This window comes from Marmota marmota, unplaced genomic scaffold (assembly GCF_001458135.2).
Source record: "Marmota marmota marmota unplaced genomic scaffold, marMar, whole genome shotgun sequence".
Lineage (NCBI taxonomy): Eukaryota > Metazoa > Chordata > Mammalia > Rodentia > Sciuridae > Marmota > Marmota marmota.
Window position 1 is genome coordinate 11,111,136 of NW_026000142.1, and position 17,867 is coordinate 11,129,002.

A 17,867-nucleotide genomic window follows, 5' to 3' on the forward strand; every position below is an offset into this window, starting at 1 on the left:
TATATATATATATATATACATATATATATATATAATATACTATAAGTATTGTATACTATGTCAATGTCTATAATCATAAACACCTCAAAATTTAAAATTTATGTGCCCCAAATATTCATTTTTAACCCCCTCTAATATATTTTTCTCTCCTGTCTTCCTTTCAGGAACTGGGCAGTCTTCCTTTATTCCTTCATTTGCCTTACCTTCAACATACAACCTCCCATCCTTTCTAGCTCACAAATGTATCTCACATAGATCCAGCTTTATCTCTACTACCAAAGCTGTAGTTCAAGCCACCATCATTCCATATTGTAAATCCTTCCGTACTGACAGTTTCCTCGGTTGCTCTCTCCAACCATTCTTTATGCCACCTTCAGAATGAACCTTTGGAATCACAAAGTGCACTACTCTTTCTCCTGTCTCAAATCTTGCAGTTAGTTGCTTTCCATTTCATCTAGAATACAATCCAATTTCCTTATCATAGCTTAAAAGTTGAATAGGTGGTGCCCAAGCTACCTGCCCAGCTTAATTTCATACTGCTCTCCCTGAGCTCACTAGGGTCCAGCTATACTGAACTCTTTTGCTCAGTTTCTGCAATAAGCAAGGCATCATCTCACCCTCAGAACCTCTGGAGGTGCTTTTCTTCCTAAAGGAGCATGGAATGCTTTATCCTGAGTTCTACAGGTATCTCTCCTCTCAGGACTTGGTTACAGTATCTCCTGTTCACTATTTAAACAGATATTTCCTTAATATTTTCCATTTCTTAACTTTTCATAATGTTATCATTTTGTAATGAGCAATTCATGTTGGTTTTTTAATTTATCATCTATGTTATTACCACATTCTAAGCTGCTTTAGGACAAAGAATTTGTCTCTTCTGTTAATCATTGGAAATTCAGTCCTGTGCACTGTGCTTCATAAAAGACATTAAGCATTTGTTAAATAAACAAATAAGTGAAGGAAAAAAAATAATGACACTTATAACTACCATGTATGAAGTGCTTACAATATTTCAAGAACTATCCTAAGCATTTAACATGTACTAATCCTTTAATCTTCACAACAATCCTATGAGTTAGGAACTATTACTATCTCATTTCAATGGTGAGTAAATAAATAATTATTATTATGTAAATAATTAGTGAATAAATTAAAAAATAAAAACAAAATTTAAATTATATTACTATAATAAATTACAGTATTAATCATCATCATCACATAAATTACTAGGTACAGAAAGCTTGCTCTGAATCAGGCCCATTGCTTGTACCTCTACTTCACTTGAATTGCCAACATGAATTGCTCATATCATCATCACATAAGGCCAGCAAGGCCAGCACCTTTGTGCTCTTTCACACATCCATGAGAAGCCAGAGATAAAGAACAGTAAAGTGCTCTGGAGCAAAACAAGAACTCAGATCCACAATAGTTTCACTACTAATTCTTTGCTTCAAAACAATATTATTAAAATTTTGTTTTTCACATGAACAAATTATTATTATTACTATTATTAGTAGCAGTAGTAGTAGTAGTAGTAGTAGTAGTATAGGGCAGGGAGTATTGGGGATTGAACTTAGGGGCACTCAACTACTGACCCACATTCCCAGCCCTATTTTGTATTTTATTTAGAGACACGGTCTCACTGAGTTGCTTCATGCCTCACTTGTGCTGAGATTGGCTTTGAACTTGTAATCTTCCTGCCTCAGCCTCCTGAGCCATTGGGATAATAGGCATGACCCACTGTGCCTAGCTAAATGAACAAATACTTTTAATGAGAATATATAGTGCTGAGATGGAGCAATGTAAGATACCTGTGGAAATGCCACAAAGGGTATGAATTTGTATAATACATTTGGATAGCCTGAGGAAATTATCCCAAATATGTACAAGATTTGAAGCATCAAGATGATCATTGAAACCATAGGAACTGTGATTCTAGAATGTCAAGAACATATAAAATTTAAATATATACGTCAATGGCCTCCCTATAGCGTTCTTTAAAATGTGGGATTTTATTTCATTCTCATTTCCTCAGGTCAAAAGGCTCTATAGATAGGAATGGCTCATGGAATGACTAGAAAGCACAAAGTTGGGAAGCAAAGACACATAAAGTGACTCGAACAGAGAAAATATGACTGTTAAGCTATTTTAAGAAATGTGTCACCATTTTAAAGTCGTTCTTTAAAGTTATCCTAACTTATAACTGGTGTTACCATTGAATTGACTTTTAAAAAGCACATGAGATAGCATCTAAGTCCTGAACATTTACAAAACATTTTCCCAGGAGAAGTTAGAACTTTAGGAAAGTTAGGGAGCTGCGTGTGAATAAGTATTTCAAACCATAACAGGATATTTCAAATTCTCAATGTAAACACATTGGGATGTTCCACCAACACAAGCCCAACCTTATAAAACTGTTCTTACATTAGACAATAACCTTGTTATGTTCTTCCCATAATATCCAAGACTATATGTGAGCATAAATCATTCTCTCTATAGTGTTATTTTTATTTTACCCAAATCCAGGAGCTCATTTCAAATTGAGTTTACTAAAGGAACACAATAATGGATACATAAAGAAGTTTGCTTCTAAAAAGTAGCTCAAATAATAAATTTCACCCACATCCTCTTGCCTCTCATAAAAGGTTTTCTTTGGGTTTTTTGTTTTGGTTTTCTCTCAATTTCTTCTTAAAAGGACTACTATTAATGGCAAGGTCAACTATGTCTTACCACAAGTGACAATGAATTGATAACCCAATATCTAAGAAGTGATTTACTGTCACATATCTATCATCAACCCTACGGAAAAGCAAGAGAATATGATGCCTTATTAGGGTGCTACCTGAGTTGGGGTAGAGGCTCCATCATATTGAAATGACTGCGTGTATAGGAAAATGGGACCGTGTTACAGCCTATAAATACACTGTCACCTCTAACAAGCAGCAAGACATCTCATTCTAGAAAGCCAAACGCTGCAATGTGTCTTTCGAAGTTCTCTCGCTGGTCCCAAAAACTTAGACACAGATTCAAATAAAGTTATTTAAAGTAGATTCTGATATACATACACCCACGTCTTCCCAAGTTATTTTTTTTCCTCTTAGAGTGTCTCCAGTCAATCTGACCACTTCAACCTGACAAGCAAACCAGTTAAGTAGGCAGTTTGTGGGCCAAAAATCTGTCAAAATGGTTGGCTTCACTGGTGATTACTTTTTGACTGACTGGAGCAGTCAAGTTCATCAAAACAGTCAAACCACATTTCCCATATACACAGTCTCAACGCTTGCTGTTTCTGTAGGCGTGTTCTGTTTATACGTTTGAAGGAAGTATTATTAAGATTCAGTGTTGAAGAGAAACAGGTTGAAAAAGTTGTGAGCAACTAGTTTGACAATTAAGATCCCCTCTGAGTTAGTCCCCAGCTTCCCCACCCAGGAGAAAAAGCCTCATGGCCCTGCCTGAGAGCCATGAACAGAAGCTGGTCGTGGAGGTCACCCACATGCCCTGCTGCTAACATTTTCTAGTTAGGGGACTAAGACATGTGTCCTGACAGGGAAATGGGCTTGTCAGACTTTCTGGGATTAAATAAAAACACTTGAAAAGAATCCAGTGGAGGGGTGGGTAAAACTGATATCATGTTAACAGGGGTTATGTATTCCTAGTGTGAATAACCATTTTTGTCAGAAGAAAGATAAGCTTGAAAAAAAAAAAAACTCCTTAAGAAATTTTAAAATGGGGTGAAGGCAATTTAATTTCTTAGCAGGAACAAATGCCAACACTGAAACGCAATCCGATGGTTTCAAAAGCATTGTGAGAGCAGCAGTTAAGATCACAAGCTTGGAATCAATCAACCTGACTTCAAACCTGAGCTCCCCACGGACAGGCTGTGTAATTTTGGGCTAGATATTTTCCTACCTATATCCCTTAACTGTACAATGGAGGCAATAGTATTACTCAATTTCCAGGGTTGCTCTAAATCCTAGATAACTTAATGTGGATACAGCATATCAAATAGGGTAAGGAGGACTTACTGCGGGCCAGAGGAGGCTTAGCTCAAACACAGTGTTAACTATGAGAACATCTTATTTAAATAAAGGATTTTATAAAGTATTGATTTTTTTTTCATATCAGCATCTTATGTTGTTTCAAATCATATCTAAGTTAACAGTTCGATCATTCCATATCTTCATAATCTCTGAGAAGCATAATGGCAACAGTACAAGCTCCCCATTCTGTGCAGACTTTAACCAGATGCTTCACCCTCACTTTCTCCTCTAACAACCATGAAAATATTAGAAGTACATCAGATTCACAGACGAAGGAAGTAAATGCCAATTAAATGGCACAATTTGTCTCAGATTCAACAGATTCTCAGTTAAAGTTGGTTTTTAAACCTATGCACATTCTAATTCATCATGTTTCAAAGAACTTATAATGCAAAAAAAATCTAACTAATAATTACCCATATTTCTGGATATTATAGCAAAGAATGGCTGATGCTGCAGGCTGTGTCTTCCTAAAGAAAAATGTTCATCTATTGAATTTCCAAAGGCATTAAGAGTAAATAAGAGGGGTCAGGATGATTCAAACCTACTCCATCGTATCCTGAATCCTTCCTATGCTGTTTCTATTTTCTAAATTGATTCTTTGGATTCCCAAACAACAAATATCAGAAAGGTAAAACTACTAGCATGATCCAAAGAATCTGGGCATAAACAGGATTCAAAAACTGGTTAATTCAGGAAAGACAGAGTAAAAAGCCTTGTTATATGAAGACAACTCATGCATGAATTTAAAGCCTGAAAGCTAAGAAATTGTTTGAGACATCAAATGATATAATATTTTGGAAGGTGATTTTTTTCAGTCCTCGATAGAGGTAGCAATCTCAGACAGTGATGTACAAAAATCTTAAAGACTCTGAAGGAGGGTGAATGAATGGTACCACTGGGAAGAGCCCAAGCTTCCAGCTAAAACTCAGCATCGGAGGGTGTAATCTAACATACAGGATTAACATCTCAGGAGTCCTGCCCTGGGTCAGTTCATCTCTTTGTGATGCCTTATCCTCTAGATGGAAATAAAAACAGTGAACTCTTTTAAATGTGCCCTATGGTCTGATTAAAGATTGAAAAGGGCTCTAAAAATCCACAGCACTCCCAGGGAAAAATGCTAAATATCATTATCATTATTACACCAAATGCCATAATTTGGTCTCCTCAGATTCCCTTTTTATGTAGATTCCATCAAACTCTGACTTTTGACTTTTCGCCTATCTGACCAAATCTCCAATGACAAAGCAAAGGGAAATGTTGAGGCAATTAGTGGGAAATGGAAGCAATTAATTCCCTTTTTTAGTGGAGACCTGGCCTCTGTGAACCAGTTTAACCAAAAATAATCAACGACCTTTCTCTGCCCAAACTGAAGCAAATCTACTTGATATTTGTCACTGGTTATCCATCTACTGCTTCAACACTAATGAGTCTCTTCACTTTGCCCCTTCCTTTTATGAAATAGAGCCATCACTTCTGCTCCCCCGTTACCTCTGCATCTGCTATTTCTGCAAAACGAATACAGGCAAAGGCCTCGTTATCCATGTGTAAGCCCAGGAAACATTTTTAGCATAACCATGATTTCTGATGTCCCCCAATGCTTCCCCCTCAAACTGTTTCCCCTTTTCTTCTATAGAAGCCAAATCTTGTTCAAAATGCAAGAAAAAGAACAACAAAGATAAAGTTTAAATTTAAGTCTCCCAGAAAAGTTTGCATAATTTATCTAGGTCTGAGCACCATATCATCCTAGATCAAAGTCTCTGCCACTCCACTTTCTCCCTGGTGTCTTTGGAAAAGTTACCTGTCCTTCAAAATCCTCACTTTCCTCTTCTGAATAATGGAGATAGCAGCACTTTCCTCAAAGGTATTGTCAGACTCAAATGAAGTGATACACATAAAACCTTAGCACATGAAAAGAGTTTAATCAATATAACCTGAGAAGAGGAGAGGAGGGAAGAGAAGGATTTCATGAAATGTAGCTGATTTTGATACTCACTAAAACCCTTCTAAGAAAACTGCCACACAAGCAGGAAGTAGTTAGCATTCTGGGTCTCCCTTTCATCCTATAGTAAAGAACTTATTATTTTAGTTCGTCTGTTTTATAAATAAGCACATTCTGGAATAACCTTGCTTGCTAGTTTTGTTGATGTTGCTATTTGTTTCACCATTAGACAAATATATATTTTTTTTAAATGCTTGAAAGCTTTACATCTCACAGAATGAATCCAGTGGGAGGAATCTAAGGGAATTTGGAGACAACTTAGTACAACAGGGTTTCAAACACAAACCAATGAAAATGCAAAGGAAATGACAATAAGTTTTGACAAAACATGGAACAGTTTAAAAAAAAAGCCCTAGAAAGAAAAAGCAAATTAAGAGTTACTTCCCAAATTATGCAGAGTTGCTTTTTCTCTATTTCCTTTTTCTCTGTAAACTCTTTCCTAATGCAGAGTATTGAAGACAGTCTTAATAGGAGATAATATTGAGGGGGAGAAAAACAGATGTATGAGACATTGGCTCATTGTTAAGTTTCTTGTTATGAAAATCTATCAGAATTGTGGGTCAAGGCCTCATAGGGAGAACAAGAGAAGTTATTTGCTGTGAGCTAGATTTCCAATCCCAGAGCACTTATGTCCAACATAGGTATGATCTCCTAGAGACAGAGTCAGAGCAACTCTTCTGGTATAGGAACAGAATTTAAGCACCACTAGATTCCCCATTCTTTAGACTCAGGCAGAACCTCAAAACTTCACTGTCCGTACTAGATATTAATGCAACTTAAAATCCTCAGGAAACACGCCTATAAACACAGACAGACTTATTCAAAATCACATGGCAAGTTGGTAGCAAGCTGAAAGTGCTGAACTTCTGACTTCCTATTTCATAGTGTTCCATCAACACCAAGCCATGCAACCACAGAGAAATCACTGAATCATTTTCACATATTGGCTTGGGCCACTGGTTTTGGGACTAATCCATTTTCAGTTTAAATGACTATTTCTCCAGTGGAAAAGATGACTGTTTTTATCACCTTTGATTCTCTCATGAAGTAGGTTCTATCATATTTTTAGCAAATGCACCCTGTTCTTGCCAAAATACTTTGCAAAGTATTACCCAGAGACTACACACACACACACACACACACACACACACACACACCCTTTTACTCCTTTAAAGTAGATTCAGGAGTGCTCTATCAATGAAAATCTAAAACTAATGACTTCAGTCTTTCATGTTCCAATTAATCTTCCAAATGTCTAGAACAGAGAGATCCTGTTGACACATAAATCGATTGAGCTATTGTTCTTGTTAAAATCCTACCACTCTTAAAAGCACAGTGCTCCTTTGTCTGTCTCCACCTTATCTCTCTGGGCTTACTTCATGTTATTTCCCACAATGGCCCAAGCTCTGCTCAAGGGTCTTTGAATATGCCTTGCTCCTCATAACTCTGCACGTTCCAGTCTTCTGGCCTTTCTCCCACCAATTTCCTGCCTAGAGAATAGCTAATTATTTTCAAGACATGCTTTAACCATCATCTCTTTGACTCCTTCCCATACCCCTAAACTCACAGAGAATTCACATATACTTTTATTATACACTGGTTTCTACAATTAATTGTTGAAATCCCTGAACTGCTCATTGGCAGATACATTATCTTAGACATTTGAGCATCCTCAGGACCTAGCCTAGCACAGGTGCACTTCTTTTTTTATGTATTTTCAACATATTTAAAACTGCATAAATATTAATATGTTAAAATGATATATGTTCTGCCCTCTTTAGAAAATGGTGTCGTTACTTAACTCACTGGGCAGACTATCCCACTGGTTCTTCCTACTCAGCTTAAGGGTAGATAGGCTCAGGGTTTTCCAAGAATTATATCACCAACTATTCACAAGAAGTATTCAAAAGGCTAATAAAAATGCCACCAAATCAACAGATGTTTCAAATTTTGAGAAAATTAAAAAGAAGTTGAATATACATACTGAAACAGTCTTTAATGGTAGGTGTAAATCTCACGGAAAGGACAAATCATCCTTCATGTGAAAAACTGCCTTGCAGATATGAAGAGCAATCATATCTACAGAAGAGGGAAAGTGATTAAAAAGAAATATTTGAGACTATGACTAAAGAAATGAATGTCTCTTCAGATTAATTAAGGAAAAACTCAGAATTTTACCAAAATTTAAAGTTTGGTGGTGAAAATGCTGCTGACAAAACTTCTGTTGCAGAAGGTTTAGTAAATTTAGTAAGGCTAGGGTTACGGCTCAGTGGTACAGAACATGCCTTGCATGTGCCAGGCTCTGGGTTTGATCCTCAGGGCCACAAAAAAAAAATAAATAAAATAATTATATATATAACAGTAAATTCAAATATATTTGCCTCTGCACAGGCTCAGAGGAAGCAGAAAGGGAAACATCTTTACTGCTGAGGAATTCCCTGTTGAAACTAGCAGAGATCATGACCTGCTATAACCCAATTGCCAGGGTAATAAGTATTGACCTAAGTTTTTAGAGAGTCAGGAAAGGTGCTTGATAAAATAAGTATTAGCAAAGAGGGGGAAAACGTATAAAACTAAAATGCTGATTAAACAGATAACCTGGTTTCCATTCTTACTTGAGTGGAAATACATCTAAAGGAAGACAAATATCTACCAGAACTTAATTTATTCATCTTCTGCATTTGGAACATAATTGTGAGGAAGAAATATAAAAAGAAAGAAGGGATGATGGAAGAAGTCTGTTCCAATGAAAGAAAGATGAACACAGTCTGTTTCGATAAGCAAGCAGAAAGAATATTTCAGAAAAGATGAGAGATGATTTGGAAACACTCTTCCATGGTAACTCTTGGGAACAAACATGGGGCATACGAATCTCCTTATCAAAAGTCCACCTCTACTTCCTAGATTCATTTTCCTTCAATTGCTTCCCTTAGATACATTCTCTAAAAAAGATCAAAGAGATCTTTTTGAGATCAAACTTTTACTTATTCTTTCAAACCTGAAAAGATAAAAGAAAAATGCAACCTTGTGATTTTTAATATCATCAGGCTCAATGTCTCTGGATCCTGCAAGCAATTAATAAATGAAGAACAAGAGTTTTCTCCTACTTGAACAGTCCATTTTTAAATCTGGTTACCTAAGGATATCTCATGAATATTTTACTTTTTCATTAAATGGATTCTCTCAATTTTCTTAATGTTTAACATAAACTACCTCTATTCTACTACTATTTTGGTTTTGTTGTTGTTGTTGTTGTTGTTGTTGGGAAGTGGCCAAGGCATGTCCCAATGAATCCAATTTAATAGAATCACGAAATTATTTTACCATCAACTATACTTTCATTAGTCTACCAAATTTTGATACTTTTCCAAACACTCACAACCCAACTCCATAGATTGCTTAATTAGTGATTCACAATTCTGTAAAATATAGTTTTGTATGTTAATTTTTCCTTTCCTACAAACCCACTATTAACTTTTCTCTTCATAGGTTATATTTTTGCTACTGTTCTATGTCTCTCAAATGATTCTCCATGATCTTAGTAAACATCACCAGAAAAACCTTAGCAGCAACTATATTTTACACTCTACATCTGTTTTGCTTAGATGCCAAATAGTCCAAGATAGCAATCTGCTGTTTCTAAACATTGGCTTTCTAGATCTTGCTCCATTTCTTAATCCAGGGTTTTTGACTACAAGAGTTTATTTCCATGAAGAATCTGGAATGTTTAACTGATTTAAGAAGCTTTATTTGTGCAATGCTGTATATAAGATTAAATGTGGCTTTTCTATATGTATGCAGTGTTTATTATGTAAATACATGTCATAATTCCATTTGAATCATATTCCATTGAGTTTACTTGTGAAACCATGGTATAAGAACATTTTGTTTCTTTAGTTTTTCCTTTCCTTATTTTGTTTGTTTCTCCTTTCCTTATTTCTCCTTTCTGACTATCCAACCCTATACTTCCACTATACTAATTACTACAATTTCTGAAAAGTTTATTTATACTAAAAAATTGCATTATATTTAAACATCTAATAATCATTTTGGCTATCTAGAAGTTAAACACTTGTGCCTCAGTCACCAAAATTAAGCTGACTTTTAAGAACCATGTTTCATTTTTGACATCAACTCAAAAGTTTCAGTTCAATAAAATGTACTCATACATGCACTTTTCTACAGCTTTGGAATGAAACTGAAAATTGAAAAATTACAACAAAGCCAACAAAATAGACAACATGAAAATTAAACATAATCCATTGTTTTGTGGCTAAATGTCTTTTAATTTTCAAAACAGAAACCATAAAGTTTGGCCTATTTAAGGTCGTTTCCATAAAAAAATAAATAAATAAAAGATTTAAAAGTAAAAAGCTATACTCAGATTCATTTATAATACAAATGAAATATAATGTCTGAATAATCTTGATAATAACCTCCATATTTTGCTTCACTTTGCTTTATTGGCAGTCTCTGAACAGGGAAGTCATCAAGGTTATTTTTAACTCTCTTAATGTTAAATGAAGTTTCAAGTAAATAAGTTACTAATAGCTACTCAAGATTAATTAAAGATTACCTCAGGTTTATTATTCTTCTCAAAATTTCTATTCTAAATAAAACATTCTGAGACAATAATGAAAGTATAAAATAATAACTGTTTTAAACAAATATATGTATATATAATATATATGAATGTATATATGTGAATAGAGATACACAAATAACCTTTAAATTCTACTATAGCTTTTTAAATTATTATAATGAAAACATATTAGTTTAAAAAGTATTTGCTTTAGTTTATCTCAAATCTCCTACACAAACTTTTAGAATCTATATACGTATAAAAGACAAGAATGATTTTTGATTCTCAAGAAAGAGACAGTATGCTAACACACTGGTGTTATTTCTTACTTCTATGAACAGAACTTATATTTTTGTACCTTGAAAAGCCAATAAAATATATATTTCTAGAGTGTAAATAAAAATTAACATTAACTCATAAAATAGGCATGAGGCAATAAGATGTCAAATCATATTTCAATTTAGTAAATATCTGAGAATATTAAACCATCAGAAGAAATTCCTTTGGTTACCATGAACTAAAACAGTGATTTCTACGTCTTGATTAAAATAAAACATTAATGGAGTTTCTGTTATACTTTACCCAAATTATAGCAAATCACAGCTTGACTATTCTAACATCCTGATACCTACTCATCACACAAGATGAAATCATAATTATAAGCAAGCTACACACAGCAAAGTAGAATAGATATTGATTAGACTTGTCTTCATAGTTTGTTTAAAGTACAGAAAATTAACCTGCCAGTTTCATTACCTACCAGCACTGATTGGATTCTATCAGTGTAATCACCTCTATAAACAGCTTCAAATTACAATCCCTTTTCCCATAACACAGCACTGGGCCCAAAGAGACAACCGGAGTAAATGATCTGATCATGAGTAATGAATAGTTTGGACTGGTTGGAATCCACTTAGTTGAGGAAAGAGAAAAGAGAAGTGGCTCATTAGGGCACTTCCTGAACCCTGGTTGGAATTTCAGTTAAGGAAGAAGAAATGACACAGCAGTTTCAAGTTAAGGCGACTTCCTTTCTTTATCTGAAATATGCTGCTAATTTGAGAAATAGCACTCCAACAAAACTACTCCACAGTGGTGTGGCCACTGTAGAAACTCCCGTTGATAGAATTATTGCCCCATAATTAACATTTTTTTCCCAGAATATACACAAGCAGTACATGGTTGTTATCAAAATGGACTAAGATCCTGCATTCATTGCAACATGATTATTTCATGAGTAACATTTCCTCAACAAACTGCACCTGCACCATATTTTAGTTTTAATAATTGCACTTTTATCTTAAGTATTAACAGAGTTTTTTCTTGATACGATCAAATTTTTCATATATATATATATATATATATATATATATATACACACACATTTGATTTTGCTGTCAAAGTGACTCCAGGATAATTTTTAACTTGCCCCAAAATATTTTATCTTCCCATGTAGATGGAAGATACACAATCCAGCTTTTGAGATTTTATTATTATTTATGCCCTACTTTGGCATGTATTTTCAAAAGACATGAGCACTTGTTACTCATTGCCTTTATAAATGAAACTACTAAAAATGTCTATTTCATGTATTAGTTATCTGTAAAAACATATAATCAAAAGGTAAGACTTTATTCTCACCTGGCAAGTTTTGCTGTGAATCTATATTCATAACAGTTAGACTATTTGCTCTTTTTTTTAACCTGTATCTAAAAATATATATACAAAGCAAGATGTTCAGGTAAATTACTGAAGTTTCATGTAAAGGTTATGCACAAAATTTTATTGTCTTTGTGTTTTAAAAGTTGTGTAATTAAACAGACATTTATGTTTGTCAAGAATAGAATTATATGAAAATATCTTTGAAGTTTCTATCTTGTTTTAAGCACTATAAAAGCGTTTTTCAGGTTATTATAGAATGCATCTAAGTCTTATAAGATATTTGGAAGTAGTAAATGTTCAAGTTAGGGTAAATTGTTTGAATTAGCATACTATTAAAGTAATAAGATTCATATCAGAAACATCATTGGAAAAGAAAATATTTGTGAATTTAATTCATATTAGAAACTGAATCAAATTAGAGTTTAATACATTTGTGTGATACAATATGTTTAACATTTGTTAGATCTATGTAAAATACATTTGTGTAATTCAGAAGGTAAGTTTTAAAGCTATATTACCCTATGGGCATATGTTTGATTTTCAAAGGTTGGGCATGCTTACATATTCACACCTGAAGAACCAAAAATGTGTGAGTTAGGAGCAGTTATTTCATCTCTTAATGAGGTCCCAATGGGATAGTTATGACTTTTAAAAGTTTTGTTATATATTGCTTCTACATTTTATATAACAAGCATGAATGTTATTCTTAACAAAATATAGTTTTAAGGAGTTTTTTTCCTGTTTCTTTTCTTTTGTGGTAGTGGGGATTAAACCCATGACCTTGCACAAGTTAAGTGCTCTTAATTTTTAAGCATAATTTATACATCAAAGCTTAGTTACAGGCCAGGTGCTGTGGCGCACACCTGTGAGAATCGCAAGTTCAAAACCAGCCTCACCAAAGTTAGGCGCCAAACAGCTTAGTGAGATCCTGTCTCTAAATAAAATACAAAAAATAAGGCTGTGGATGTGGTTCAGTGGTCAAGTGCCCCTGAGTTCAATCTCTGGTATCCAAAGAGAAAAGAAAAACTCAATTATAGTATGCTAATTGCCACAAAATAATTTTACCACATATTGTCTTCTTGCTTCCCCTATGACAAGAATAACAGAGATCTTGTAGATAATTCATCTTAATTTAATTATTCATTTTGGTTTTTACCTGGTTGATGTTTATGGAGTCCCTGCAAGAAGCATTTCAGTTAATCAATCATGTGAAAAAGAAAAAACAAGTATCTTCTTGTAATTCATCAAAAATTCTTATTGTATGGGGAAGCATTTTCACTTCTCATGTTCGAATGATCATCAAGCCTCATTATCACTATTCTTAAAGTAGTCCTCACAAATAAAATGTATGTCAAAATGCTTAAGAGCAAAAGCTCCTGTTAGGATTTGGATCTGGAATGTCTCTCAAAGGCTCATATACTTAATGGCTGGGTCCCAGTGCAGCAATGTTGGTAGGTGAAACTTTTAGGAAATGATTGGATTATATGGGCTCTAACTTCATCAGATTAATCCATTTGATAATAGGTTAGTAATTTGAATGGATTTCGGGGAGGTTGGAGGAAGCAAGTCACTCTCTTGCTGTGTGCACATTAGAAGGATTTATCTTGTCCGCAACCTCTTTCTCGCTCTGCTTGCAGGCTGTCATGAACTGAGTGGCTCTCCTCTGCCATGTCCTTCTGCCATGATGTTCTGCCTCACCTCAGGTCCAAAGCAATGGAGTCAGCTAACCATGGACTGAAATGTCTGCAACTGGAAGCTGGAATAAATCTTTCCTGCTCTAAGTTGTATGTGTCAGGTGTTTTGGTCACAGTGATGAAATCAGAATAAAACAAATCCTAACTTGCCCTTGACTACTTTGATTCAAATTCTAGCTCCGCCTCTTCTTAACTATGGCAAATACTTAATATCTCTTTGCCTCAGTCTCTTCATCTATAAAATAAAAATAATAATATTACCTAGGGCCAGGCTTTCATGAGGATTAAAAGTTTAATCAATTTAAATTATTTAAACATCACCAGGCAGTAAGTAAATACCATGTGACTTTTCCTCTATTTCTTAATTATCTCTGTCTCATTCATTTTTAATAATTTTATTTATTCTATTTTTTATATATGACAGTATAATGCATTTTCATTCATAGTAACATGTAGAGAACTGTTTTTCATGCCTCTGGTTGCATATAAAGTAGAGTCACACCATTTGTGTCTTCATACATGTACTTGGGGTAACGATGTCCATCTCATTCCACCATCTTTCCTACCCTCCAGCCCCCTCACTGTCCCTCCTTCCATTTTTCCCCTTTGCCAAATCTAGAGTTCATCTAATCCTCCCATGCCCCTCCCCACCACATTATGGATCAGCATCCTCATATCAGAAAAAACATTCAGCATTTGGTTTGGGGGGTTGGCTTACTTCACTTAGCATAATATTCTCCAACTCCATCCATTTACCTGCAAATGCCATGATTATATTCTCTTTTAATTCTGAGTAATATTCCATTGTGTATATACACCACATTTTCTTTATTCATTCATCTACTGAAGAACATCTAGACTGGTTCCACAATTTAGCTATTGTGAATGGTGCTGTTATAAATATTCATGTGGCTGTGTTACTATAGTATGCTGTTTTTAAGTCCTTTGGGTATAAAACAAGTAGTGGGATAACTGGGTCAAATGGTGTTTCCATTTCCACTTTTCCAAGGAATCTCCATACTGCTATCCATATTGGCTGCACCAATTTGCAGTCCTACCAGTAATGCATGAGTGTGCCTTTTTCCCCATGTCCTCATCAACACTTACTGTTGTTTGTATTCTTAATAGCTGCCACTCTGATTGGAGTGAGATGAAATCTTAAAGTAGTTTTGATTTGCAATTCTCTAATTGCTAGAGATGTTGAACATTTCTTCATATATTTGTTGATTGATTGTATATCATCTTCTGAGAAGTGTCTGTTCAATTCCTTGACCCATTTATTGATTGGGTTATTTGGTTTTGTTTTTTGTTTTGTTTTGTTTTGTTTTGTTTGTTTGGTGTTAAGATTTTTGAGTTCTTTACATATCCTAGAGATTAGTGCTATATCTGATGAGCATGTGGTAAAAATTTGCTCCCAAAATGTAGCCTCTCTATTCACCTCACTGATTGTTTGTTGGTGTTGTTGTTGTTGTTGAAAAGAAGTTCTTTTTTTTTTAGTTTGAATCCATCCCATTTATTGATTCTTGATTTTATTTCTTGCACTGTAGGAATCTTATTAAGGAAATGGTCAATCTCAATACCAACTTATCTTATCAACAACATGTGTTTGATAGTTTCCTTCTCCTTTAATGTCTCTTCTTCATTACATTTTAGAGTGCCACTGACTCAGATTTTCCCCTAACTCACTGGGTATTCCTTCCCTGTTTTGCTATTTCCTCCTTTCTTCCCTAAGGCAATACTACTGAAGTGCCCAAAGTCTCCATCTGTTCTCTCTTCTTCTCTAGTTTCCTCATTACCTGGGCTACCCCATTTATTCTCATGACTATATGATCTATATGCTGATGATTCTCATGGTTATTCTCATACTTGACCTCTCTCCTGTATTCCATACATATATATCCAACCACCTACTTGACATCTGCCTTTTCCTGTATAGCAGAAAACTCAAATCTGTCTTCCAACCACACTCTATTTAAAGCCCTCCCTGTCTTTCCGCCATCTTCATCTCTCTAGTTGCTCAGGCTCAAAACCCCATAGGTGTTCTTGCCTCATCGTTTTCTCTCCTATCTTTGAGCTATACACCTCTAACTCCAGGGAGATTTACCTGAATTATACAGAATCAATCTGTTTCCTATTGCTCTCATCCTGGACAAAGCTAACTTCATCTCTCGCCTGGATATCTGCAAAAACCTTTCAACTGCCCTCTCTGCTTCTTCTTTGCTACTACTCCACCCACCAGCAAGCACAATTTGTTCTTAAAAGGCAACCAGAATGGTTATTTTAAACACCAAAGCCAATCTTGTAGTTTTCTGTTCAACATTCACTCACAGTATCCCTCTATACTCAGAGCAAAAATTAAAGCAATTCCAAATCCTTAAAACAATTTCTAAGATCCTAACCCTACATACCTCCTTTAAGACTTTTTGAAGTATCAACTTCTCACTGAAGTTTGCAGTATAAAAATTTGTCCTTTCCTCCTCCCTCTCAACAGTCCCCTCTGCCACTCATCATTGTCCCTACCCTGTTCTGTTTATTCTTTCTTCCAGAAACCCCATTACCTGTTCCCCCAGGTTTACTGTTTATTCTTTATCACCCACTGGAAAGCAGGCTTCACAAAGATCCCCCATCTGTCTGATCATTGACACATCCTACCCTCTCAGAGCAGTGCAGTAGCTGCTTAATGTATGGTGTGCTCAATAAATGAATGAATGCATGCACCAGAGCATCCTCTAGCTGATCTTATGGACTCATCTCCTTCTAAGTCATTTTCTGTCCTGATATTACTTCCGATTCATCTTTGTAAATCACACTTTTAATCAATGTATTCCTTTTATTTATAACCATTGGACACTTCCTACTCCTAAAACTTTGATTCCAAATTCCCTAGAATGGCTTATGAAAGTCTTCACACCTAAATCTGAGTCTGGATTTCAAGTTTCTTCATCAAACTGATCCTTCCTTCCTTTTGTTCAGAATATCTTTATTCAGGACTCTCTGCTTTTCAAAGCTTAGATCGTATCTGGCCACCTGTCTTGAACTTTGCATGAAAAATAGATTTGAGTACCTGTGTGTATGTGTATGTGTGTTATGTATGAACTAATGATACTTTTCCATACTTTATTGCAAATACTAATGTCAATATGTTTTATCCCACAATATATTTTAAATTCAACACAATATTCACCAAAACTATATGCTTATTAATATTTATTGAGATCAATAAATGAAAGGTCATCTCAAAATATTTTGAAAATAAATAATAGGAAAGACTTGAACAATGAGATGCTACATCCATTGTAAAGCTACACTAATTAAAACAACTCACTACTGGAACTGACATAAAATAAAAAACTCAAACATTTCACATTTTTAGAAATTTCTTACATATTCAAGGTTGTATTTTATAGTATCAAGAGATTTATGAATTCTTTAATATATTTTTAGGTCAAATGGCTCATAATTTGATGTGCAGGAAAGAGAGAGAGGATGAGATTGTACATACTATTTAAAAATTCAATTTCAAAAATCTTATAGATTTAAATATAAAAATTTAAAAACATTACTCAGAAAAATATTTCACTGTCTAATTTTTAACCCACAAAGTGGAGAAAATATCACTGAAGAAAAAATTGGCCACCTAAATATTGAAACCTTTTTTGTGTTATGTTCAATATAGGGGAACACACTACCACTGAGCCACATCCCCATCTCTTTTTATTTTTTTTTATTTTGAAACAGAGTCTCATTAAGTTTACCCAGACTGGCCTCATACTTGTAATTTTGTCTTGGTCTTCTGAGCCAATATTAAGCTTTTCTAAGAAACATAAATAAATAAATATATATATATATATATATATATATATATATATATATATATATATTTGTTTTTA

The 17,867-nt window shown here is 34.5% G+C and overlaps 1 protein-coding gene across 2 annotated transcripts in view; it reads right to left on the reverse strand.

Annotated features, from left to right (window-relative positions):
- Tfec (transcription factor EC) overlaps positions 1-17,867 on the reverse strand; it is a 173,495-nt gene that overhangs the window by 52,290 nt on the left and 103,338 nt on the right. The window contains exon 1 of one of the 2 annotated variants that reach the window (XM_015488266.2): positions 11,385-11,534. The exons of the other annotated variant lie outside the window; for it this stretch is intronic. The gene's annotated coding sequence lies outside the window, so the exon portion shown is untranslated. Of the gene's footprint in view, positions 1-11,384; positions 11,535-17,867 lie in introns of those variants that run through there. 2 annotated transcript variants of the gene reach the window in all.